The sequence below is a fragment of the Engystomops pustulosus genome, chromosome 3 (assembly GCF_040894005.1).
Source record: "Engystomops pustulosus chromosome 3, aEngPut4.maternal, whole genome shotgun sequence".
NCBI classification, from domain to species: domain Eukaryota; kingdom Metazoa; phylum Chordata; class Amphibia; order Anura; family Leptodactylidae; genus Engystomops; species Engystomops pustulosus.
In genome coordinates, this window is record NC_092413.1 from 186,098,416 (window position 1) to 186,119,960 (window position 21,545).

General features: G+C 47.5%; 1 protein-coding gene across 1 annotated transcript in view; it reads left to right on the forward strand.

The window, feature by feature from the left end:
- The first annotated feature begins 233 nt into the window (after window positions 1-233).
- GPR35 (G protein-coupled receptor 35) overlaps window positions 234-21,545 on the forward strand; it is a 64,769-nt gene continuing 43,457 nt past the window's right edge. Inside the window, exon 1 of the mRNA XM_072143325.1 lies at window positions 234-386. The gene's annotated coding sequence lies outside the window, so the exon portion shown is untranslated. The remainder of the gene's footprint in view (window positions 387-21,545) is intronic.

Here is a 21,545-nt window from a genome sequence, read left to right on the forward strand (position 1 = left end):
CGAATGGATCTTCATACAAGGGGCACTCCTTGTTCAGTCCCTGGTGTCACAGTCATTTTCACAGCTTTTTGTCGGAAGACAGAAAATAGGTCACAGCAAATTATTTCTAGATAGCATATTCATCTATCAGGCACAACTAAGAGTCAGGTCATTATTGTCATAGGCTGACACATTTCAAGCCTGTCCTTTTATTTTATTCTGATCTACTCCACAGGCGGATGTCAAACCCAACAAAGATATTTGATTCTGATCTCTTTACCTATGCAGTAATGTACTCTGATAATTAGAAACATGGCTGGAAATGGGATTTTCCTGGAAAGATAAGAAATAGACGATGAACGATAACTTCAATGTAAAGCAGCATGAACGGGCTTCAATATGTTTATGTAAGTTTCGAGTCTTTGAAGGTTTTCAAGGTGAAAAACCCAAGAAATAAATAAATATCTACCTAATTTGCAGGCTATAAAACACACAGTTTAGCAAAGATCCAGCACTGCCAGACCCTCCTGACTGCTTTCCTGGAGATTGGGTGAAACACTGACAAAGACCTTCAAGGAACTTGAGGACCTTAGATTAGTGCAAGAAGTATGTGACTGTAATGCATCTTGCATCACTGTAAGGTCCTTAAACCTTTACATTCTGTTCTTACCAGGTCAGGAAAAAGCCAATGAATGAGGAAAGAAATTTTCTTCATACTGTTGGGACTAGCTATGTAGGAGTGCTGTGTACGTGAGTAAATGGATGTAGTAGAGCTGTGTGTGTGAGTGCATGGACGTTGCCAAGCAGGTTGTGTGTGAAGAGCTGTGCATGTCTAAATGAATGGATGTAGCCAAGCTCTGTGTGAATGGATGTCACAGTGTAGAGTGTGAGAATGTAGCTAGACCAGTGTGTGCAAATGGATGTAGCAGAGCTGCGTGCAGATGAATGAAAGTAACACAACTGAGTGAGTAAATGTAGAAAGAGATATCTGTGTAAGTGAATGTAGCAGAGCTGTGTGTGAGTAAATGTATGTAACAGACCTGTGCTTGTGTGTGTTCACCAGGGAATTTTTATTTGGTGTCAAATATCTTTTCCCTTTTTTTCCCCTTTTGGGTGCGTCTTATATTAATCTGTATCTCGTAGTCCAAAAAAATGGTAATATCCACTAATATTAAGTAATATAGGAAACAAGATCAAAAGTCTTAAAACCTTTGTATCAGCCAATCTAATTTATGTTACATGGACACAAGTGGATCATAGCATGGAATGACGACCACCAATCAGATGTGCTGCTTCCAGCTCCACCTACTATATAATTCCGGAACCCAGAGGGTGTTAGAAACCGCTATTGGTGGGGAAGTCTAGTGTCAGATATCACAGGTAGTGCAAAGTACAAATGCCTTCTGCTGGTTTCTTAGAGTCTACAGGCTGCTACATATTTGTGTGATGGCAGTTGATTTTCTGCACAAATTTGTGCTCAGAGTGAATTGTAATATCTGCAGCAAGGGCAGATAGCTTGCAGATCTCTCCTCTCATAGACATAATGTTAAAAAGATTAAGTAAATAAGGGCAAAATACCGTACTGTTACATATAATACACTTAATTTGTGTAAAATGTAACTAATAAACACCTTAATGCCACAGCCTTTGCTTGAGTTTACATTTCAGAAATACAAATACAGTTGAATTCACATATAAAACGACATCTACCACCAGGATGAAGGATTATAAACCAAGCACACTGACATACTGGTGTGTGTCCCCTCGCATCCCTGCTTCTTTGAGCTTCCTATGTCCTTGTTTTTAGGATAAAAAAGGCTTTTAAAATGATGCACCAGTGCCTGAGTGGTTCCAATAACATCTATGGAGCCCGGAACCCCTCAGGCTCATTTGCATAATTTTAAAAGCCTTAAAAAACAGGGAATAAGAAGTGAAAACGAGGATCCTGGCAGATGGGACACACACCAGCATGTCAGTGTGCTTGATGTACATGGTGCACAATGCTTCATCTTGATGATAGATGTCCTTTAAAGGGTTTAAAACCAGGGAGACCAAGCCCTTACGAGAATCCCAAATTCATTAAGGCACCCAAACAATATTTCTGCATGTTTTTCCATGTACAGTACCTGGTTAAAGCCTGTTTCTTGTCTTTCGGTTTGTTTCTTGTCCGACTGATCTTGCTTGTTGACTTCAACTTACTCTGCCCGACCTATGGCTTCTTTACTGACTCTACATATACTGGCAGTCCCCAAATTACATACAAGATAGGTTCTGTAGGTTTGTTCTTAAGTTGAATTTGTATGTAAGTCAGAACTGTTTATTTTATAATAATAACCCGAGCCAAAACTTTTTTGGTCCCTGTGACAATTGGATTTTAAAATTTTTGGATTGTCATAAGAACCAGGATTAACAATAAAGCTTAATTATGGACATCTTTGATAACTGTTACAGCTGTTTATTGTAGCCCAGGGGTAAAGTACAGTAAATTACCAACATCCAGAGGTCCGTTTGTAACTAGGGGTCGTCTGTAAGTCGGGTGTTCTTAAGTAGGGGACCGCATGTACTATGCCAACCTTGACCTCAGCCTGTGCCTGAAGACTGTCTTGCTGCCCCATAGTGCCTCACATAAGTGTCTATCAGCCCCAGAATAGCTGTAACCTACACCAGGACCACTTCAAGAACTATTGGACCTGGAGGTCTCCCTGAAGATGTCCAGAAACCTATAGAGAGGTTTAAGAGTGAAAACCAGGGAGGCCCATTATAAGAGGTCCAAAGCCACACAACTCTCCAGACACATTGGGGCAGATTTATCAAGCAATCTGAAAGTCAGAATATTTCCAGTTGCCCATGGCAACCAATCACAGCTCAGCTTTCATTTCACCAGTGCTCATGAATATTTTAAAGGGCAGCTGTGATTGGTTGCCATGGGCAATTGGAAATATTCTGACTTTCAGATTGCTTGATAAATCTGCCCCATTGGGTAAATTAAATCCATTTGAACATTAATTCCACTGAATTTGCAACGTTTCTGAGAACTGCATTATAAACAGTTATTTTTGCAAGACAATGAAAACAAAGGAAACAGAAATGCTTAGCGGATTTATATGTCAGCCTCCATAGAAGGAGAAAATACAGCTTGTTTATAGAAAATTTGCCGTTAGGAAAACCCCACCAAATCATATTTTTACAGATCCGCTTATCTTTCTTTATTTGCAATTGCTATACATTAGCTTCCAAGGTTTTATAAAATGATTTGTTATAGAATATATATTTTTCCATTTGTGCTATCAAATTTATTTGTTAGGCCTTATGCGGACGGCAGAGCTTTGAGCTTTGAGGGGTTTTGCCACAAAATAATTTAGACCCTATAGCATAGGGTCTAACTTGCTGATCGGTGGGGGGTCTCAGTGATGAGACCTTCACAGACCACTAGAACAGAGGTCTCCTTGTTGAATCCCTCAACCAGCTGCTCCACTTATGTCGGGGAGCGACAAGGGGTTTGATGGGGGTACATTCATCACTGAGACCCCAACCGATAAGCAAGTTAGGCCCTATCCTCTGAACTTGTTTTGTTGGAAAACCCTTTAATGTAAGTAACTCTTTTTACCTCTTTATCCACCCCATCCCCCACTTCTGGACTAGGACAGTGGAGGGGATTTGTTACTTACGGGTAACAGGGGAGCCAAATGAACCCAAGGGGTACCAGGAGCAAAACAAATGGTACCATTTTATGTACAAGAAGTAATACTCCAGCTCATATCAGCACAATTCTTCAGTTCCATCATGGTGCATCAGTACATTAATATGTACCAAAACATTTTTCTTTCACTCACATTTGGTGGAATACTGCAACTTCCTTTCATTAACTAAAAATTTCTATTACCTTGGATTGGGCTGCAGTGGTTGGCATTGCTACTAGTAGGGTGCTGTCTGTTACTATTTGTCTTCCTCATATATTCAGTAATTATATTAGGTAATTATATTAGGTCCGATTACAGAGTTATTTTAATTTAGCATTCAATAGATCAAGTCTTGGACTTACAGTATTTACATTATGAGAATGTGATGTAATAAGAACATCCATGCAGGTCCAGAATGTGCGCAGGAGGTCGCTTGTATGAAAATATCCTGCGGCCAATCCACTGTTAGGGCCATTGTCTAGGTTAAAAGGCTGCACATGGTACATGTCACCCATGTTTGATAACATAGCTCCTTTAAAAAGCATAGTCTGTGATATTCTGAAATATTTCAGAATGTACAATACAAAGTAAAATCGTGCAGCACCTATAGATTATTGCTGTTGTTGCATAGTAACATGTAATTTTATAGAATATATGAGAAAAAACTGCAAAGAAAGTTACATTAACTCTACTCAAACATCCAAAACTTAATGATATATTAGAAAATATTGAGGTCTCCTGCCATCTAGTGGAAATTCTCTGCAGTGCACACTCCAATCTAAGTGTTGTTTCCACATGGAACTGCAGGTAAACTTACTGCATAGACCTCAATTATCCCATAATACAAAATCACATAAGTATACATAAGTACATTACTCCTAAACTTATAGTTTAGCCATTAACAAGTATATTCACAAATGCACATAAAATTGGCTTTGTTGGAATCCAAGACTTTTCCACTGTGGTCTCTCCACATCGTTTTATCCCTCTTATTGTGTCAACCACAAATAAAACCTGAAATGTTATTCCTGTCTTTCACATAAATTACACATCCAGCAGATATTTGACAGAAGTGACTTACCAGACTGCATGGAGGTTAGGGGAACAACTTCTTCAAATAGTTGCGGATCCACATCTATAAGACATGACATAATAAGATCTGCTTGAGTTATATACAAGGACTACAAAATTTTACGGATGAAAATTAACAACACAGATATCCACATGCCCTACAGCAGTGATGGCAAACCTTTTAGAAACCGAGTGCCCAAACTACAACAAAGACCCGCTTATTTATTGCAAAGTGCCAGCACAAAAATTTAATTTGTGATTTATACTCCCTGCTCTGTCACAGTTTTCATTGATACCGGCACCTGAGGACACCAATAAAGCAGAAAATAGTCCCAGGTAGCACTGTCACTTTAAAATACCTGTGTGCACAGCAAGTCCTGGGCTGTCTGGGACTGCAGGAAGTTACCTGGAGTCATCTCTGGTGATAGCCTAGGTGCCCACAGAAAGGGCTCTGACTGCCACCTCTGGCACCAGTGCCATAGGTTAGCCATCGCTGCCCTACAGCATTACCCCACACTGTACTTAGCTATCTGCTCCCAGCCCTAAACAATGTGAAGAAACTTTAGCAATAGATATCAGCTAAATGGTAAGAGGTGTTGGACCTCCCCACCCCATGCCGAATATTATATTGATGACAAAACAGGGGCATACATTAAGTGTTTAGAGACAAATCTAGACCCCTTAGTGGCCCGTAAAGTAAGTTCTCAAAATGTCACACTAGTGTGCCTTTGGATTTTATCCATCGGATAAAATCTTTTTTTGGTCCGACCCCTTATGCTACTATTAAAAGATTCAAGGGGGGCGTGGCCTGACTGCGGACGGAGATGGTCGCACACTAGAACCTCTCCTGCCCGAACCCTACTGTGACACCGCAAAACAGCCCCAATTCCAGCATCCAAGCCACCAGTAAATGGGAGCAAAGAGGAGAGGGGGTACCCGGACCCCAGCAGCACCCCTGAGTCGGTCCACGGCCCGCGGAATCGGCCGGTTCCTTATGGCGGCGGCGACCGCCTCACAGCCCGCAGCTGCGGCAACCATCCCAGCAGCTCCGGGACCGGAACAGCGGGAAGCTCCGGAGGCAGAAGAATCGGCGGTCTCCCTACCTGCCGCGAATTCTCAGCCGCTGATCCACGACGAGGCGGCAGAGCCTGAGGTCTCCGGGAAGGCTGCGCTCCCTCAGCGGCACGTGGCCAAGATGGCGGTGGACGACACAGAGGTGAGCGCCGCAGCCCAGGACAGCATCCGGCCACCAGCCGCAGAAGGAGAGCAGGTACAGGGGGCCATCCTCGGACCAGTCACCTCCGGACGCCAACCAGACGGAAGGTTAGAGGGCCACATGCAGGGGAACGGCACGAACATGTCCCTGCAACCCCATGCGGTCAAGATGGCGGCCGAACCAGGTACTGTCGGGCCCAGAGCGGGGGGCGAGTTATCCAGGTCCATCCAGGTGGTAGCTCAGGTACACGAGGCCCCACAAAGCCCACCTGGGAGGGGGGCGATGGGGCTGCCCCAACCTCAGTCACCCAGGCTCTGTGAGCTCCCAAGCATGGCCTCCATATCACTTGCTAAGGGGAAGGAAAACGCCCTACTGGAGACCCCCCGTCCTGTTGGGAGGCCCAGGATAGATACACTGACCCCCGCCCGCGGAGACAAGCCTTCCTGGGCTGAGCAGGTGGACCTGCAACAAGTGAGAGAGGGGATGGGAGGGAGAGAAGGGAAGGCAATTCCATCTGCGCCCCACTCTCCGGTCCTGTGGCCGGAGTCAGGAGAAGAATGGCCAACCACTCCCGCGACCCATACTCCATGCCCCTCACCAATGTGGACTATGTCTCAGTCGCCACAAGTTAGGCCTCACCAGGCCACTGTCCTATCTGGCCATATTGCATCTAATGCGGAGCTTTCCCAGGAGGGAGTCTTTGAGTCTCAGAGTGTCCTGTTGTCACAAGAATTTGGCGCATTGGCAGAATTACGTGCTCTAAGCTCCCACCTTCGCACCATACCCACCAGGGATGATATGGAAAGCTATGTGGCTAAGCTAGAGCAATCTTATACCGCTGAACTTCACACAGTGAGAGAGGAAGTACAACAGCTGGAGAACCGCGTAACATCTACGGAGGTTAATCAGAATGATCTCAGTGCCCGCCTGGAGTCACAAGCTGCTACTATCGCCTCTCACTCCTTTCAACTTCAATTCTTGGCTGATCAAATGGATGATGCAGAGAACAGGGGAAGGCGCAACAATATCAGAGTTCGTGGCTTACCCGAGACAGTGGAGAACTCTGGTCTCCAGGATACCCTACGCCAGCTATTTAATTCCATTTTGGAGGTGCCAGGAGATACACCAGTGGAACTGGACAGGGCACATCGAGCGTTACAACCCAAACCAGCTGCGCTTGAACTGCGCACTTGAGATGTTATCTGCCGGGTTCACCGGTATCAGCTAAAAGAGGCAATTATGTCCAAGGCAAGAGCATCGGGAGACATTATTTTCCAAAGGTCCCATATACAGCTATTACCGGATCTATCAAAGCTGACACTACTAAAGCGTAGAGCGCTGAAGCCCTTTCTGGAGGAATTGAGACAACGAAACATACCCTACACATGGGGCTTCCCGTTTCGCCTCCAGATTCGACAGGCGGAGCGTAGATTTGTTATCCGGCACCTGGGGGAGGTACCCGCCGTAGCAGCGGCGTTACATATTCCAGCTCCTGATTTACTGGAGTGGCCGGGTCTGCCATTACCTCCTTTGCATGGGGCTGCTCCCCCGCCAGGAAGACCCCCTAGACACCGGGCCCAGCGGGGTCGGGGTAGAGGAGGAGCACAGATGGGCCATGATCCGGGGCAGCTGCCCCCAGAATGACTAAGTATCATTAAGCTCAACTGTTTGCCTTAAGATATTCTTGCTACCTCAGGGTTATGAGAGTGGGTGGAGGGACGGCTCCTCTGGACGGGTTATAGATGGTCGACTGGGCTTCTAAGGTTAGAGATCATTATTACAGCCAGAGGCTTAAATTGATAGTAAGACCCAGTGGGTCCGTTGGGGGCCCGTGCCTTTGGAGTCGTCCTCCCTACCCCTCAAATGTTCAATGTTCATTGATGTGTTGCCACTTAAATGCTGTTTTCTCTTTGCGTTCAGGTTATTCTTTTGAAGCTGGAATTGGTTCGATATTTTGTTGCAGATTCAATGTGTAAGGTGCGGTTGTCGGGTGGGGGGAGGGGGAGCCTTCCGTAGTCAGCACTCTACCCACCGGGGATTCCGTAGTCAGCGGGCCTGTCTGCGGTATTATAAGTGTTGTCTCCCCACTGTTTTGTGTGTGTCTGTCAGTTGTTAGTCTAATTTGTGTTTGTAGTGTCCTTTAACGTTGTGTTTTAGTTTATTTCCCTTTCCCTTTTCTTCCCCCCTCCCCATTCCTCCTGCTATAACTCCAGAGGGCCTGACATAGTCCTTTATCCCTTCAGTGAGGTTAGGAGGGTCCTAGACTCGTGATGGATACTCTACGAATCGCGTCCCTTAATGTTAGGGGACTGAATGTCCCACAGAAAAGGACACAGGTCCTATATGATATGCATAAACAGAGAGTTAATGTCCTTTTCTTACAGGAGACTCATTTCAGAACCACCAGTATGCCCGACATTCGGGATCGTTATTTTACACAATGGATCCACAGCGCCAATCCGGAAGCCAGATCGAGAGGAGTGTCGATAGCCTTCCACAAATCACTGCCAGTGGAGGTCCTGCAAACAAAGGTAGATGACGAAGGCAGATACGTGTTTGCGAAGGTAAGAGCCTTCGGGCTGGTGCTTACTCTCGCCACCTGGTACCTCCCCAAAACAGGCCCTGTTCCCGCTTGTAGGACAATGCTGAGTACATTGTCGGACTTTGCGGAAGGACACCTAATAGTGGGGGGCGACTTTAACTTTCCTATGGACCCTTCAGTTGACACATCAAGGGGGCGGGGGTCTGTCCCGCTTAGTCACCTCCGCGGCCTACGGAGAGACATACACGCCTTGCAGCTGGTCGACATCTGGCGGGTTCTACATCCCCGGGATAGGGACTATTCCTACTTTTCCCCGGCGCATAGCTCATACAGCAGAATTGACTTTTTTCTCTTGAGTCACGATGCACTTAAATGGGATCCCACGGCTTCAATTGGGAACATTCTCTTTTCTGACCATGCCCCCATTTTTTTGACGCTGTCCTTACAGAGACATAATCGCAGTCCATGGAGGTGGAGATTGAATGACAACCTCCTCAGGGACCCCGTGTGTGCAGAGGAGATTAGAGGGCATTTAGCATCAGTTGTAAACGACCCGGAGTGGAATGAACCAACGCACCCTCCACAGCGGTGGGAGCGGCTAAAGGGGGACTTGCAGGATATCTTTGTTCGTAATGGGGCCCGCCTCAAATCGGATAACAATGCACGGATCGTGGCCCTTACCGCCCAGATTCAGACGCTGGAGTTGCGCCACAAGTCCTCCTTGACCGCTTCCGATCTGGCGGAGCTGATGGGAGCCAGGGAGTCCTTAAGGTCTCTATTAGACCAAAAGCACTTGCAACATCGGGCTAGGTTTCAGAGCTACTTATATGATCATGCTGACAAATGCGGTAGACCACTTTCCCGACTACTACACCCCCGCTCTCAGGCCTCTTACATCCCTAAGATCAAAGGGTCCAGGGGAACAGAGGTTTTCCTCCCGGATGAGATCTGTGACAGTTTCGCATCCTTTTATACTTCGTTGTATGATATTAGGGGTAAGGAGGGGTCTGCATTATTGTCCTCCCAGGCCGCCCGCATAGACTCATACATAGCGGAGACAAGTCTGCCAGTCTTACCCACGGAGGTTACAGACAATCTGGAGCAAGATATTGAGGCGGCAGAGGTGTCTGCTGTAATTAAAGACACTCCTGCAGGGAAGAGTCCCGGGCCTGACGGGTTCACCCCGGCCTTTTTTAAACAATTTAGAGAATTATTGTCCCCTTTGCTGGCCAAAGTTTACGGGGCTGTAACATCAGTTTCAGGCTTTTCTCCCGGCGGTATGGAGGCTCACATTAGTGTGCTGCCCAAACAGGGTAAGGACCCTTCGCTGCCGGCTAGCTATCGACCCATATCCCTCATAAACATGGATGTGAAGTTGTTTTCGAAGGTTTTGGCGGAAAGGTTGGCTCCCCACATCCCGACAGTAATACACACAGACCAGGTGGGATTTATCCCTGGGAGAGAGGCGCGAGATAACCTAAATAAAACCTTCCTTCTAATGTCCCATGCGCAGGCACGCGGCATACCCTCTTGTCTACTATCGGTAGACGCAGAGAAGGCCTTCGACAGGATCCATTGGGGTTTCATGGCGGCAGCACTTCGACAGATTGGGTTGGGGCCTAAGTTTTTGGGGAGGATCTTGGCCCTATATTCCAACCCTACCGCAAGGGTAAGGGTTAATGGGAATCTCTCCAAGCCCTTCCCCATCAAAAATGGGACTAGGCAGGGGTGCCCTCTCTCCCCCCTTTTATATGTCATAGTGATGGAGCACCTGGCTACTGCCATTCGGAAAAATCCTAAAATCCACGGGATTACAATGGGCTCCAGACATTGCAAGGCTGCTTTGTATGCGGATGATCTGTTGTTGTATGTATCCCAACCTAGGATCTCCTTCCCATCTCTTATCCAGGAGTTCAAGAGATATAGTGCGGTTAGTGATTTTAAAATTAACTATTCGAAGACGGAGGCTCTTAACATTTCCCTCTCCACGTCAGAGGTGGGTCACATTAAGGATAACTTCCCATTCCAGTGGCGGCAGGAGTCCCTTAAGTACCTGGGAGTCATGGTCCCAACTGATCTGTCGAAGTTATATGCTCTCAATTATTCGCCCCTCCTAGATCGCACAATGAAGGACCTTCAAACATATGACCGCAAACGCCTTTCAGGATTAATGTCCTAAAAATGGACGTACTCCCACGCTTCTTATACGTCTTTCAGGGCGTGCCGATTCTCCCCCCTCTGGGCTTTTTTCGTACCCTACAGTCCGCCATGTTGCGGTTCATCTGGGGATCCAAGCGCCCGAGAATAGCTTGGAAGACATTGATCAGACCAAAGGCTGTGGGGGGGGGCGGGACTACCGGACCTTAGATTGTACCACCAGGCCTCGATAATTCTCAGACTGCTTGACTGGACATACAACACAGTGTCTAAACAATAGGTTGCACTGGAACAAAGTTGCTCCTCGGCACTTCTTAAATTGTTGCCTTGGGTTCCTGCGGGAACTTTCCCGGCTCCTTCTCCTCAGGCAAGCCTGCTTAGGGATGCGTTGCGTTTGTGGAGGTCGTTGATAGCAAGGAAGTCCCTATCCCGCGAGCTTAGTCCTCTTACTCCAATTTTTCGGAATCCGGGATTCCAACTGGGAATGGCTAGATTATCCTTCCTGGGCTGGGGAGTTTTGGATGACCCACGGATGTTCGATCTGCTGCAGGGAGCACCGCTCCCCCTTCATGGGGATTTCAACCCACGTCAGGGCCACACAGGCAGCTCATGGTTTGAATACTCACAATTACGGTCCTTTATAGTAGGGTCGGGGGACACGGCGGCCTTTGCTGAGTCCCTTACTGCCTTTGAGGGATTATTCCGACTGGACTCTGCCCCACCACACGCCATTTCCCAAATCTACACCATCCTGACGGGTGACTCTAAAGTTTCAGAACTCCCATTTGTCAAAAGTTGGGAACGGGAGTTGGGTGCCCCGCTATCACAGGAGGAGTGGGACAAATCGTTCCTCTTTACGCACAAAATGTCCTCTGCTTGTGCAGCACAGGAAAAGGGGTATAAGATAGTGTCACGGTGGTACCGGGTGCCGACAGTGTTGCACCTGGCTTTTCCTTCGGTCTCGGACGTATGTTGGCGCTGTGGATCCGATAAAGGGGATATGTTGCATGTCTGGTGGAGCTGTGAAGCCCTCAAACCTTTTTGGAATCAGGTGTTTGACATGTATCAGCGAATCTCGGGCAAATCGGTGCCCGCATGCCCAGACATAGCTCTTCTCTCAGTTCTCCCGGGTCAAATAGGAGCCCAAAAAAAGGACATCCTACGGTTTTGTCTGATCGCAGCTAGAGCGGTAATACCACGCCACTGGCGGACCACAGCGTGTCCTTCCATGGCTGAATGGGCAAAGGAAATGTCTCACCTGTTCCGCATGGAAGAGCTAGCCATATTAACACCGGAGGCCCACGAAAAGTTTCTCCTGGTATGGTCTCCTTGGATGAGCTTTAGGGACTCTCCAGACTTTAAGGCTCTCTTTGAGGATTAGGTTTCTGGTTAGAGTTCCATACATCCTCTTGAGACCCGGTAACAGCCTAGCCATGGGAAGTGAGAAAATTCAGGAGCCTTCCTACCATCCTATAGCATACACTCCATAGTACCCTCCCTTTTTTTTTCCCTATGTTTTCCATTTTTTCTGTATTTGTCTAAAACTTTGTACGTCTTGTGATTTGTGTTTGTTCCCCTCTCTTTGTTCGGTTCTCAGCGTATTCATTCCAGGAACACACCTTTCTGCGAGCTGTGGAACTAAGTTTTGTACTACTGTATAAGGTGGAGGGTAACTCACCTCTAGAGGGAGGGATAAGGGGGTTTACTATCCCGCATTCTTTTGAGTTTTTGTTGCGATGCCTGCCCTCCTTTCCATCCGGAAGGATTATTTTTCCTCTTTTAGGACCTCACCGAGGGTTGAGTGCCTGTCCTGGACATGTACTTATTGTATGTTGTGATTTATATGTCGATTAATGTAAGATTTTTCTACTGTATTGGTTGTTTTCGTTTAACTTTGTTCAATAAAATTGATTCAACATTAAAAGATTCAAGTATTATACACTTTGGAGCAGATTCATTACAAGCATCAAGCATTACACAGTAACGTCCTGTCACAGGGCTATGCTTGACATACACTCTGACAATGTTCATTCATAACTGGGGACATTTACAATGGTCATGGAGAATAGTAACACCGGGTTGAAAATATGTCATGACCTACACAGATACTTTTCTTGATGCTGATTCATATTATCAATGGAGTGACAGCAGCAGTCCACAAGATTCTGCTGTAGCTCTGTAGGTAACATGACTTACAAAAAAGAGATACATGTGAGCTCATGTTATACAAACTCTTACTATAATTTTTGATGGGAGGAATTCTCTTTCATGTTGGTCTTGTAACTGCCTGCCATGTCAGCTTCTTCCAGCCATCACTCATCTGTGCAGATTTGCAAACATATTTTAGGTTCCTAACTTTATCTCCATCACTTCCAACTTTATAATCACAAATGTAATACTGTTCTCTCGCTCACAATTAGCCAATATGGTCACAAGGGTCCCACAGTCACTAATATAAGTATGGTGATCCCAAAATAGCCCATACATACACAGGGCTCCTACAGGAGCCAATATGGCCGCAAGTCCTCCATAGTAGCTACTATAGTCACAGGACTTTACAAGTAACCAATATAGTCACAGTGCAGTCATCTGCATTCAAAGTAGTCACAGGAGTCCCACCATAGTTAGTATAGTAACAATGCCCCCCTACTGAAGCCATAAACTGACAGTCAATTCAGGTCAAAGGCCTCGTCCCCTGCCCTGAGCTGACTGTCAATGGTCACAGTGCCGGGGCCCAATGGAGGATTCTCTGGTCCTCAGAGGGTTCTCTGGTAGACCAAGATGCTGCCTTCTTCACATTAGGACTAGAGATGAGCGAACATGCTCGTCCGAGCTTGATGCTCGGTCGAGCATTAGGGTACTCGAAACTGCTCGTTGCTCGGACGAATACTTCGCCCGCTCGAGAAAATGGCAGCTCCCGCCGTTTTGCTTTTTGGCGGCCAGAAACAGAGCCAATCACAAGCCAGGAGACTCTGCACTCCACCCAGCATGACGTGGTACCCTTACACGTCGATAGCAGTGGTTGGCTGGCCAGATCAGGTGACCCTGGGATAGACTAGCCGCTGCCCGCGCTGCTCGGATCATTCTGTGTCTGGATGCCGCTAGGGAGAGAGCTGCTGCTGGTCAGGGAAAGCGTTAGGGTGTTCTATTAGCTTACTGTTAGGCAGGAGTGATTCTCAAAGAACCCAACAGCCCTTCTTAGGGCTACAATAACGTTCTACTTTTTTTATTTTAATTTGCATCTAGTACCATTTTGTGAGGAATTAGCAGGGGGACTTGCTACCGTTGTGTTTAGCTCTTAGTGGCACACATATCCATAGCAAAGACCGAAGTGGGAAAATTTAGTAGGGGTTGGATTTCAATTAGGCACTAACTCAGTGTCATCTCATCTGGCATAGTAGTGTGCTTTGATACTTGGCTAGAAAATAGCCATAGGAGAATACAAAGAGCTTACTTACGCATACAGTAGCGTTCTATATATTTGATTTCTGGTTGATCTGCTGGTGGCTGTAGTTTCTGCAGTGCATGTACTAGCCAATTCTGAGCAATTTGTAGTGAGACTTGCGACCGCTGTGTTCTGCGCTTAGTGACGCACATATCCATAGCAAAGACCGAAGTGGGAAAATTTAGTAGGGGTTGGATTTCAATTAGGCACTAACTCAGTGTCATCTCATCTGGCATAGTAGTGTGCTTTGATACTTGGCTAGAAAATAGCCATAGGAGAATACAAAGAGCTTACTTACGCATACAGTAGCGTTCTATATATTTGATTTCTGGTTGATCTGCTGGTGGCTGTACTTTCTGCAGTGCATGTACTAGCCAATTCTGAGCAATTTGTAGTGAGACTTGCGACCGCTGTGTTCTGCGCTTAGTGACGCACATATCCATAGCAAAGACCGAAGTGGGAAAATTTAGTAGGGGTTGGATTTCAATTAGGCACTAACTCAGTGTCATCTCATCTGGCATAGTAGTGTGCTTTGATACTTGGCTAGAAAATAGCCATAGGAGAATACAAAGAGCTTACTTACGCATACAGTAGCGTTCTATATATTTGATTTCTGGTTGATCTGCTGGTGGCTGTAGTTTCTGCAGTGCATGTACTAGCCAATTCTGAGCAATTTGTAGTGAGACTTGCGACCGCTGTGTTCTGCGCTTAGTGACGCACATATCCATAGCAAAGACCGAAGTGGGAAAATTTAGTAGGGGTTGGATTTCAATTAGGCACTAACTCAGTGTCATCTCATCTGGCATAGTAGTGTGCTTTGATACTTGGCTAGAAAATAGCCATAGGAGAATACAAAGAGCTTACTTACGCATACAGTAGCGTTCTATATATTTGATTTCTGGTTGATCTGCTGGTGGCTGTACTTTCTGCAGTGCATGTACTAGCCAATTCTGAGCAATTTGTAGTGAGACTTGCGACCGCTGTGTTCTGCGCTTAGTGACGCACATATCCATAGCAAAGACCGAAGTGGGAAAATTTAGTAGGGGTTGGATTTCAATTAGGCACTAACTCAGTGTCATCTCATCTGGCATAGTAGTGTGCTTTGATACTTGGCTAGAAAATAGCCATAGGAGAATACAAAGAGCTTACTTACGCATACAGTAGCGTTCTATATATTTGATTTCTGGTTGATCTGCTGGTGGCTGTACTTTCTGCAGTGCATGTACTAGCCAATTCTGAGCAATTTGTAGTGAGACTTGCGACCGCTGTGTTCTGCGCTTAGTGACGCACATATCCATAGCAAAGACCGAAGTGGGAAAATTTAGTAGGGGTTGGATTTCAATTAGGCACTAACTCAGTGTCATCTCATCTGGCATAGTAGTGTGCTTTGATACTTGGCTAGAAAATAGCCATAGCAATAGGATAGCATTGTTTGGTTTTAAAAACTCAAAAAAAAACAAAAAACACAAAAAAAAAAAAAAACACAAAAAAAAACAAAAAAAAGTAAAAAAAAAAATAAAGTTATAACTCTCATTTTAAAAATGTTTAACCCGAGGGCTAGGGGTAGAGGACGAGGGCGGGGACGTGGGCGTCCAACTACTGCAGGGGTCAGAGGCCGTGGTCCTGGGCGGGGTGAGACACCACCTGCTGATGAGGGAGCAGGGGAACGCCGCAGAGCTACACTCCCTAGGTTCATGTCTGAAGTTACTGGGACTCGTGGTAGAGCACTGTTGAGGCCAGAACAGTGCGAACAGGTGATGTCGTGGATTGCTGACAATGCTTCGAGCAATTTGTCCACCACCAGTCAGTCTTCCACGCAGTCCACCCATGTCACCAAAATCGCCACTCCTCCAGCTCCTGCACCTCAGCCTCCTCCCCCCCAGTCTGCCCCCTCCCAGGAAAATTTGGCATTTGAACCGGCATACTCTGAGGAACTGTTTTCTGGACCCTTCCCACAGTCACAAACCACTTGTCCGGTTGCTGCTGAGCAATTTTCCGATGCCCAGGTTTTCCAACAGTCACAGTCTGTGGGTGATGATGACCTTCTTGACGTAGTGGAAGTGTGTAAAGAGGTGTCCGACGATGAGGAGACACGGTTGTCAGACAGTGGGGAAGTTGTTGTCAGGGCAGGAAGTCCGAGGGGGGAGCAGACTGAGGGATCGGAGGATGATGAGGTGACAGACCCAAGCTGGGTTGAGAGGCCGGGTGAACACAGTGCTTCTGAGACGGAGGAGAGTCCTCGACCAGAACAGGTTGGAAGAGGCAGTGGTGGGGCCAGACGGAGAGGCAGGGCCAGAGCTGGTGCATCAGCGCCAAATGTGTCAACTAGTGAAGCTCCCGTGGCGAGGGCTCCTGCGGCGAGGGCTAGATCTTCAGAAGTCTGGAGGTTCTTTAAGGAAACACCGGATGACCGACGGACTGTGGTGTGCAACATTTGCCAAACCAGGCTCAGCAGGGGTTCCACCACTACTAGCTTAACTACCACCAGTATGCGCAGGCATATGAATGCTAAACACCCCACTCAGTGGCAACAAGCCCGTTCACCTCCGGCCGTGCACACCACTGCTCCTTCCCCTGTGTCAGCTGCTAGTCAGCCCCCTGCCCAGGACCCTGCCACAAAAACCCCATCGTCGCCTCCACGATCCTCCACAGCATCCACCAGCGTTCAGCTCTCCATACCCCAGACGCTGGAGCGGAAACGCAAATATAGTGCAACCCACCCGCACGCCCAAGCCCTTAATGTGCACATCTCCAGATTGCTTAGCCTGGAGATGCTGCCCTATAGGCTAGTAGAGACCGAGGCCTTTCGCAACCTCATGGCGGCGGCCGCCCCTCGGTATTCGGTCCCCAGCCGCCACTACTTTTCCCGATGTGCCGTCCCAGCCCTGCACCAGCACGTGTCAGACAACATCATCCGTGCCCTGACCAACGCCGTTTCTGACAAGGTCCACCTGACCACGGACACGTGGACGAGTGCTGCCGGGCAGGGCCACTATATATCGCTGACGGCACATTGGGTTAACTTGGTGGAGGCTGGGACCGAGTCTGACACTGGGGCTGCTCATATACTGCCGACGCCGAGGATTGCGGGGCCTACCTCGGTCCAGGTGTTTCAGGCCTACTATGCCTCCTCCTCCTCCCACCCCTCCTCCACCTCCTCCTCCGAACTACCATCCGTGGGCACGGCGCCATCAGTCGGTAGCTCTAGGCACAGCAGCAGTGCCGTCGCTAAGCGACAGCAGGCGGTGCTGAAACTGCTGAGCCTAGGCGATAAAAGGCACACCGCCCAAGAGCTATTACAGGGCATTCCACATCAAAGTTGTTAACTTTGTCGCCACCCTGCTGTGTAATCCACAAAATATACTTGCAAACTTTTACCATTTAGGGATATTATTTCAGCGCTTCTTGCGCATCTGTTTACATTCCCCTCACCCGCCATATCCTAAACTTATAAGAACGCTACTACACTTGATCTTATACAAAAGGTTCTTAGAAGTGCTGTTTGGGGAGTAGCCTAGAGACAGGGGCTTGAATTGGCGAAAGCTCGCCTGGCAGCGGAGCGCCAGCTCCATGCGCATCATGCGCTTCTTGCGCATCTGTTTACATTCCCCTCACCAGGCATATCCTAAACTTATAAGAACGCTACTACACTTGATCTTATACAAAAGGTTCTTAGAAGTGCTGTTTGGGGAGTAGCCTAGAGACAGGGGCTTGAATTGGCGAAAGCTCGCCTGGCAGCGGAGCGCCAGCTCCATGCGCATCATGCGCTTCTTGCGCATCTGTTTACATTCCCCTCACCCGCCATATCCCAAACTTATAAGAACGCTACTACACTTAACTTGGTGCAGGCTGGGACCGAGTCTGACCCTGGGGCTGGTCATATACTGCCGACGCAGAGAATTGCGGGGCCTACCTCGGTCCAGGTCTCAAAGGCCTACTATACCTCCTCCCACCCCTCCTCCACCTCCTCCTCCTCCGAATTACCATCCGTGGGCATGGCGCCATCAGTCGGTAGCTCTAGGCACAGCAGCAGTGCCGTCGCTAAGCGACAGCAGGCGGTGCTGAAACTGCTGAGCCTAGGCGATAAAAGGCACACCGCCCAAGAGCTATTACAGGGCATTCCACATCAAAGTTGTTAACTTTGTCGCCACCCTGCTGTGTAATCCACAAAATATACTTGCAAACTTTTACCATTTAGGGATATTATTTCAGCGCTTCTTGCGCATCTGTTTACATTCCCCTCACCCGCCATATCCTAAACTTATAAGAACGCTACTACACTTGATCTTATACAAAAGGTTCTTAGAAGTGCTGTTTGGGGAGTAGCCTAGAGACAGGGGCTTGGATTGGCAAAAGCTCGCCTGGCTGCAGAGCGCCAGCTCCATCCCAAGAGCCAACTAACATAGTTGCAGCACCTTTAATCTACTACTAGTTCACTGCCTCCATAATAATAATAATAATAATCTTTATTTATATAGCGTCATCATATTCTGTAGCGCTTTACAAATCATAGGAAACAAATACAAATGTAATGTAACAGAGCACAACATTTGTATGGAACAACAGGAGTGAGGTCCCTGCTCGCCAGAGCTTACGGTTTATGAAGATGATGGGGTAACACGAGGTAAAAGAATATTTAATGGTCAAGCCATTCTTCTTAGGGAATAGAAAAAAATATAATAAATGGAATTGCTGTCGCTTGAACCACTCAGCCGTCATCTTATATACCAGGTCCAGGGTGAATGGGACTGCAGAGAAGTCTGGTGCCTGTTGGTTGCTGGATAACAGATGGGAGGACGACACAGGACGGGTTAGTAGAAGAGTTAAAACTTCATGCAGTTAATGAGTGTTATAGGCTTGCCTAAAGAAATGGGTTTTAAGAGCACGTTTGAAACTTTGGAGGTTAGGTATTAGTCTGATAGTCCAGGGCAGAGCATTCCATAGAATTGGTGCAGCTCTAGAGAAGTCTTGGAGACGCGAGTGGGAGGTCCGCACTAGGGTAGAGGTTAATCTAAGATCACTGGCGGATCTAAGAGCACGGGTTGGGCGATAGACTGAGATAAGAGAGGAGAGGTAGGGGGGTGCAGCATTATACAGAGCTTTATGGATGAGGGTTATTATTATTTTAAACTGTATTCGAAAGGAGACTGGCAGCCAGTGCAGCGACTGGCATGAACTGTAAGCATACATGGTCCCCTTATCAAACGAGCTGTGTCAGGCAGAATTTTGGGTTGTTTTCATGGCTTCCATGTTAACTTTGTCGCCACCCTGCTGTGTAATCCACAAAATATACTGGCAAACTTTTATCATGTACCGATATTATTTGAGCGCTTCTTGCTCACCTCCTTTGGTTCCTCTCTGACACCCATTGGTTTGAAGCCTGAGTCCAATTAGGGTATGTCGCCATGCCACTCTCTAGCCTGCTGCCGCTGCCTCTGCCTCTGCATGCCGTCCCCTATAGTGTCAGGGTCAATTATTGGATGTTTTACATGCTATCTAGCTTCATTCTGTCACTCTGTCATGGCCATGCTGTTGCCCATAATTTCGGCATAATGGTGCGATTAAGCAGCCTCAGAGGCATCCATGCATGCTGCCCCTGCTGTTTCCTGTCCATTTCCGTGGTGTTTCCATCCTTTTCTGAGGTTCCCAGGTGTTTGGCCAAGCTTCCCTGTGCAGAGCCTTGGTCCCCTTGAAAAATGCTCGAGTCTCCCATTGACTTCAATGGGGTTCGTTATTCGAGACGAGCACTCGAGCATCGGGAAAAGTTCGTCTCGAATAACGAGTACCCGAGCATTTTAGTGTTCGCTCATCTCTAATTAGGACCATAATACTATGAAAAATGATTCATAGGGAGGGCCTGATACAAACTTGAATTAGGGTCTAGAGAGCTTGAAGTTGTAGCAGATGGACAGGTCATCATTGTCTTCATTTTGGGCACACCTCCCCCCATCAGCTGCCACAGTGCCTAACACCTTCCCCCTTAGCAGTAGCCACAGTGCCCCACAACTCCCTCCCAGCAGAAGCCACAGTGACCCACACCTTTCCTCCTAGCACCAGCCAGAGTGCTCGACAACTGCACCCCAGCAGCAGCCACACTGCCCTCCCCAGTCGCAACCACAGTGCCCCACATCTTCCTCCCCATCAGAGGCCACAGTGCCCCACATCCCCCAGCAGCAGCCACAGTGCCCCACATCCCCCCCAGCAGCAGCCACAGAGCCCCACATCTCCACCACCCAGCAGCAACCATAGAACCCCATATCTCACCCCCAGAAGCAGCCACAGTGCCCCACACCTCCCCCCCCAGCAGCAACCACAGTGCCCCACACCGGACCTCCCCAGCAGCAGCCACAGTGCTCCCCCAGTGGCAGCTACAGTGCCCCACATCTCCACTCAACCAGCAGCAGCCACAGTGCCCCTCATCTCCTCCCCCAGAAGCAGCCACAGTGCCCCACATCTCCTTTTTAGCAGCAGCCATGGTGCCCCACATCACCCCAGCAGCCCCTGTCCCGCTCTGGAAAAAAACTCACCTTCCCCCACTCCCCTGAAGTGGCATCTGTCTTCTTCGTCTTCACTCCCATGTGTGCCCCCTCTACGCGGCAAATCTGAAGCTGGCACAGGAGCCGGTGTGTACATCGGGCACATATAGGAGCTAAGACGGTGAGGATGGCTTCTGATTTCGGGGGGCGGGGAAAGGGGAGAATATGAGTTACCCTACCAGTAAGCTATGATTCCAAGATTTAGCCCACGGGCCTTGTGTTTTACACCCATTCTCTAGATATAATTGACATTTTCACAAATGTCATAAACTGGTGAGATGGAAATATCACATGGCCAAAATTTTTCTGTTCTTTACTCTCACATTGTCCTGGTGACACAGTCATTATAGTTTAATGTTAATATGCCTCCAAATAATGGGATGTGTGTACTTTTTTGCACTCAGTCGAAAATTTCCATGAGAATGAATGGAGAAAGTTGCTCAGGCCCAATATTCAGTCCGTCATTTGTTAGAAAAGTATTGGTCCAAGAGGATAGCTAAGTTAAGAGGGAACCTGTCACCTCAAACCAACTCAATAAACCCCAAGCAGAACCTTATACAAGACTGTAATTGTGTTTCTAGTGTGCTTCCTGTACGTTTCTGCTTCAGTCAAAAAAACACCTTATTTCATTTATTTCAACTTATCCCATCTCTTTTATTTCAGGGATCCGGTCAGGAAGGTGGAAAAACTCTAGGATCCAGTCAGGCTTCAAAACGCTTCATCACAGCTGCTCTGCGATGGTAAACCCGCCCCAACTCCACGTCACTACAATCCTGTTTGAAATTCCTGCGCTTGTGCGGCGTGCCTTTCAGTTTGGTGCGGGACTGCTCATCCCAGGTCAGCACCACATATGAGACAGTAATGAGCTCACGAAACTGGCACATACAAGGTTCACCCGTGTAACCGGATGGAAACGGGC